Source organism: Podarcis erhardii (assembly GCF_964252035.2).
Source record: "Podarcis erhardii genome assembly, chromosome: 2".
NCBI classification, from domain to species: Eukaryota; Metazoa; Chordata; class Lepidosauria; order Squamata; family Lacertidae; genus Podarcis; species Podarcis erhardii.
In genome coordinates, this window is record NC_138498.1 from 49768714 (window position 1) to 49774624 (window position 5911).

The window sequence follows — 5911 nt, forward strand, 5'->3', positions numbered from 1 at the left end:
GATTGGCACTGTCCATAAGAAATCCAGTTGCAGCAGACTTAACTTAAACTTACAATAACTTATAATAAGTCTAAACCTCAACACTAGTACACAACAGCACACCAGAAGGAAAAGAGATAGAAAGAGAAAGTGAAACTCAGGCTCCTTCTGGCCAATTATTATAGTCGGGGTTTTTTGGAGAGAGAACAACAGATGCAATAGTCGCTCTGTCCCAGTAAATCAACTGTTGTCACCATTTTTCTTCTCAGCCTGGGAAGGAGAGCAGTCTGTCAAACTGCAGATGACTCAGTGAAGAACCTTATCAGTTCCTTGGCAGCTCATAGACTCCTTTCATCCTTCCTTCCAACTGAAGATATATGAGCAATTATATAATAATAATAATAATAATAATAATAATAATAATAATAGTTTATTATTTATACCCCGCCCATCTGGCTGTGCCTCCCCAGCCACTCTGTGCGGCTTCCATAGAAACCAAAAATACAGTAAAATATCACACGTTAAAAACTTCCCTGAACAGGGCTGCCTTAAGATGTCTTCTGAATGTCAGGTAGTTGTTTATCGCTTTGACATCTGCTGGAAGGGTGTTCCACAGGGCGGGCGCCACTACCGAGAAGGCCCTCTGCCTGGTTCCCTGTAGCTTTGCTTCTCGCAATGAGGGAACCGCCAGAAGGCCCTTGGTGCTGGACCTCAGCGTCCGGGCAGAATGATACTTCCAATTAAATTAAATTCCAAGTCCTCTTAGCATTATTAAGATCACTTTGTAAATAATATAGGATGGGGAAGAGTCAGCTCTAAGTTTCCATCATACACCTTTTGCAAAATACAGCTTCCCTCCCTTTCCCCTTTTTGTTACACAAACAGTTCCGTTTGGTGTTATATTCCATATTTATAATCCAAGTTCTTCCATCCTCACTTGTACAAATATAATTTGAACTAACATTCAGAGGAAGGTTGCTGAATCATAAATGTGGAGAAGAAAACTTTAAATAAAGAAATTGTAGGCTCCCCTCCTCCCCACTGTCTTTTGCACCAAATGAAGTGTTATCTCAAGTTCAAACCTTAAAGTCCTTGCAGTTGGTTTGTTCCGCAGTTTGTGATCTCATCTCTTCTAGCATGTGCCTGTACTTTACTCCAATTAAACTCTAATTAACAGTAGAACCTCTGCTTCTTAATGGCGACGTTGGAGGGTTTTCACCAGGCTAAGTGCTTTTGCACTCAGTGCCTCCCTGCCCCCACATTCCATGCTGGAACGAGCGCCAGGTACCGATATGGACTGTGAGTAAAGCCCCGTTCCCTCTGTCCCTTGGGAGGAATTTGCAAGAATGATTACCCTCAATTATCATTGTTTTTCCTTCACCAACTATCTTCTGCTGTCATGGGGGCTGCCCCCATTAAGGCAAAGCGGAACTGGAAGCCAGGTGCGAGTCAAGAAAGGCCCTTTTTAGTGCTATTCCATTGTGGATTCATTTGTTTTAATGGATGCAAACTCGGCTTGCTAATAGGTTTGTCGAAATCTTAGTTCAGCATGCTCCACACTAAAGGAAAAGCCCAAAGGCATATTCAGCATTGTTTCCTTAAGCATGTAGAAATGATCTGCAATACCTTGTACAGGTAACTGAGCTGGGGAAATCTTTTTGCCTATAAATGCACACTAGCTTGTATAGAACAGGTACCATGCTCTTTGCACTAGAAACTACTTTGATATAAGTCTTAATGGAAAACACAGATATACAGAATCAACAATGCCAAGATTTGGATGGGGCTGTTTGCAAGTGGGATGCCAAGCGAAAGTTGCAGTGTTTATAAATTTGTTGTTAATCCTGAACTGGGAAGAAAAGAGAATTACTATTTTTTTTTTTATCGACATATTAAATTTAATCCGACCCTTTGTCCCAAAGGAGCCCTGTAGCCATACTCTGTTCATCCATTTTTGAAGCAACGAACAGAACTCACTTATGATCCTCTCAGTTGGTCAGTGATGGAAGTGCTATGTGAAAATGGAAGCAACCTTCATATTTACTAGGCGAAAGTGAATAGAGCTGTCAAAAGAACTTATGAGCTTAAAGATTAAAATTCTGTGAAGTCTGCTCCATTAGCTCGTGCATGCACGAGCCTGCTTAGCATCAGGGAAGTAGATGAGAGCGTTCAGGAATCCTGGCTTGCAGAAGAATACAAGTTGCGCTGGCAGAGCTTCACATAGCATTGCATAAAAGTGTGAAAAAATTGGATCAGGCTTTTGGCTCAAAAGCACAATGAAGCAACCCACAGTGATAAGAATGTGCTGCAGCATCCTGTTCCAATAACTTGCATGGATGTCTTCCAAGATCCTGTGCTTTTGATCAGAAAGTGATTTACGGAAAAGATACCCAAGTTTTAAAAAAGGGGGAGGGGAAGATGATCTGGGAAAGATGCAAATAGCTGCAATGCTCTCTTGTGGCTTAGGATTGTGAAGGCCTACACCACATGCTGAACAGAATGAGTACAATTCTCAGTTTAGCCATTGATTCTGAGTAGCTTGGTTGCAAGCGAAAGAGCCACAAAATATCAAGCATAATTAATGGTCATAATGTTCAGCCTTACCACTGAAGTGCAACTTGATGCGTACAGAATTCAAGAAAAAAGCTGATGAATCTATATTGATGAATCTATCCAACACCCTACAAGACTACGGCTATCAAATGCTGACACACACTTGAAAATGATTGTGTCCTTTCTCTTCTAACAGGACAAGTGAATTCAGAAGTAAAGCCATTTTCATTTCAGTTCGACATACTCCCTAGGTAAGTGGAGAGGTCCTCTTAGGGATCAGGAACTGGCTACATAACAAAGACAGTTCTCCCATGTAGAAAGTAGTTTCCCCCAAGGATTGCTATTGGTACCTGTGTTTTTTTAATTGGTTCATAAACTATATTGAGTTAGGGACGAGCAGTGAGGGTCATTAAAACAAAAAGGATTGCAAAGAGCTCCAAAAGGGCCTCTCCAAACTAAGTTAATGGGTAGCAAAATGCATAAAGGGCAGGATTCAAACATGTTGTTGTGTATGTGGAACAAGGTCTGCTCATGTAATGAGTCTTCCTCTGCACCCTCTAAATCTTCTCTGGAGAGTAGGTGGGGGGACCCATAGACCACATTTAGTAGGTGCATAGGGGGAGGAGAGGAAGGAAAGTTCTACTGCATGAGCAGACCTCATCCCCTGCACACATACCTGACTCAGCGCTATGTTGGATTCCACATAATATGCATCTATCCCTTATGGAGTAGTTGCTAGACGTTATGCATTTCTTAAATGAATCCGGTAAGGAATTATAAGGATAATGAACATAGCTCCTACAAGAGGGTTGTATCTTTAATTGGTTGCCAACATTGAGTAATACTTTGGTAATCAGAAGGCCTAGGAAACATTTGCCCTGAAAAATATTGGAAGGGCTTTATTTGCTTTTAAATGTCTTCCAAAAATGAAAGCTTCAGCATTGTTGACTGAATAAACAAAAGGGTTGCAAAGACAGGTGAAAGAGACCCATATGATCCTATATGAAATAAATATATGGATGTATTTGCTGAATTTTTCACACTTAACTAATGTTCAGGTCATGCTGGCTAGCATAAAATCAGCCATAATTGCACTCTGTATGTAGAGGCCACATGGAGTGGTAGTATGAGCTTGTGGACTCCTGCTAAACCAAAATAAAGCTGCATTGGCCACCCTCAGCTATTTATATAAACTACTGTGCTTTCATATAGCTAGCTCTGCTATTGCTAATAATCTCACGATGGCTTAAAGATGGCTTAATCTTTCAAATACGGAGAGGGGGGCTTCTCATGGGTGGAATGTATGAATAGAATGTCTTCAAAGAGTAATTTGTTTTTCACAGTCTGTGAGCTAAGTGATTCCAACCTTAAATTACTGTATCATACGTTAGCAATAGCTACTGCTGTCTTAGTAATACAAGTAAATGATGTATTAGACTAAACACTGTTAAGATGGAAGTTGCATATCAAGGTGGTAATTATCTACCTTCTGTTGGCACTAAAATCTTCAGTGAGAGCAGCGGTCTTTTCTGTTGGAGCTGTTGAGTGGTACTCAATCCTAATGTAGTGTTAGCATATATTAGCTCTTCCTCTGAGACACTCAGCTGCATGCACAGAGCGGGTGAGAACCACTCCGACTGCTGATGACATCCCTGCTAATGAAATTTGGCTGAATTAGTAAGTAAGGGTTGTAATTGTTACAAACCATCTGGGAATACATGTCCCTTTCCTTTGGCTAGCTGAGCATACAGATGTTGTGGGTGTGGCTAGCTGCCATGGTCCTGCCCCATGTGCAATGCAGAATATGTGAAGAAAACCAGTGAAAGGGGATGTTATATCCTCCATTCCTTATCATCCTTGGAGGCAGAATGGAAGATGTGCAGGTGAATGAACTTTAGGCAGGACAAGTGGGATCTGCAGCAACACATTGCAGTGTGCAGTGCTGCTGTCCAGTGTTCCAGTCCAGGGTGGGTGCAGGCTGGTGGGAAAGGGAGTGGGTGGGTGGGTGCCTATGCTTTTGTTCCTCTGCCATCCTTCTGCAGCCACTCTTCCCATTCTGTGTTTCAGTCTGTCCCTCCACCACTCTACAGTTGCTCAGCATTGTGTGGGCACTAAGCATTCTCAATCCCTACTGGTATGTTTTTTGGGGGAGGGTTCTCCTCTCCTCTTACATTTTCTTCTCCTATAGGTGTTTTTCCCCCACCCATACTTCTACATGTTGTGCAATTCACCAAAATATCCTGATACTTCGCTCTTGCCCATTGCTGTTGCTCTTTTGGCTATGTAAGCAATGCAAGTGGAATGTTTGAATAATTAACAGGAATATGTATAAACACCTTGTAAGCAAGTCAGGATGACTGCTGGATCAATGCTCATATAAGCACCCCATTAAAAAATCAGGAGAAATGCTCAATAAAGATCAGACATAGTCCAATCACCGTGTTAACTTTGTGCAAGCAAATCAGGATGAATGCTGAATGCCATCTGCGTGAGTCCAAATATAATTGGCATCATTCACCTAAAGAGCCCTATCAGAAGTCCTGCACAAGGAGTTGCACTTGCATAACAGGACTCCCCCCCTACCCCTGTGCACCCCCAAAATTGGCTGAGGGGTGTGTGTTGAACAGCAAACGGGGGGGGGGGCAGGGGGGAGTGACCACTCAGTCTGGCAGGCTGAAAAGCTTGAGCAGACAGAATGTTCATCAAAGTGTGATGTTTAATTCCATCGCATATACAGTGGTACCTCGGGTTAAGTACTTAATTCGTTACTATTCTTAACCTGAAGCACCACTTTAGCTAATGGGGCCTCCTGCTGCTGCCGTGCCGCCAGAGCCCGATTTCTGTTCTCATCCTGAAGCAAAGTTCTTAACCTGAAGCACTATTTCTTGGTTAGCGGAGTCTGTAACCTGAAGCATATGTAACCTGAGGTACCACTGTATAAGCTTTCACAATGTCTTCCTTTATCTTTTAATCTCACCTTGCAAAGGAGTTTTCCTTTGTGCGTATTTAATGTATTTCCAACACCTTCACTGTCTGAGGAAGTAATCTTCATTTTATGAAAGCTCATACTGCAATAAATTACTCGGTCTTTAAAGTGTCATACGACTCTTTTCCTTACGGGAATTAATAATTTTCTGAAAACACTGTTTTCTTTTTCTTTTTTTATTAGAAAATGTATCAAGCAATTTGTCACTAGCCATTACAATAAATCTTAAATAAATCGTATACAGTCCCATTTCCATGAATCATGGCTCCAAATACAATTTAAGAATAAAAAACAAACCATACATCTAAAACCAGGAAATTTCACACTTGGAAAAATCTATTAAAAATAAACAAATCTTACATTTCATCACCGTCTGGTCTGTGATCTACTTCC

The 5911-nt window shown here is 41.4% G+C and overlaps 1 long non-coding RNA gene across 1 annotated transcript; it reads right to left on the bottom strand.

Moving 5' to 3' along the window:
* Positions 1-243: 243 nt before the first annotated feature.
* Positions 244-4657, bottom strand: LOC309333463. The gene is made up of 2 exons (XR_014152529.1): positions 4019-4657; positions 244-346 (listed from the first exon to the last, which is right to left on the bottom strand). It is a non-coding gene; the product is annotated as an uncharacterized lncRNA (long non-coding RNA).
* Between the last annotated feature and the right edge of the window lie 1254 nt (positions 4658-5911).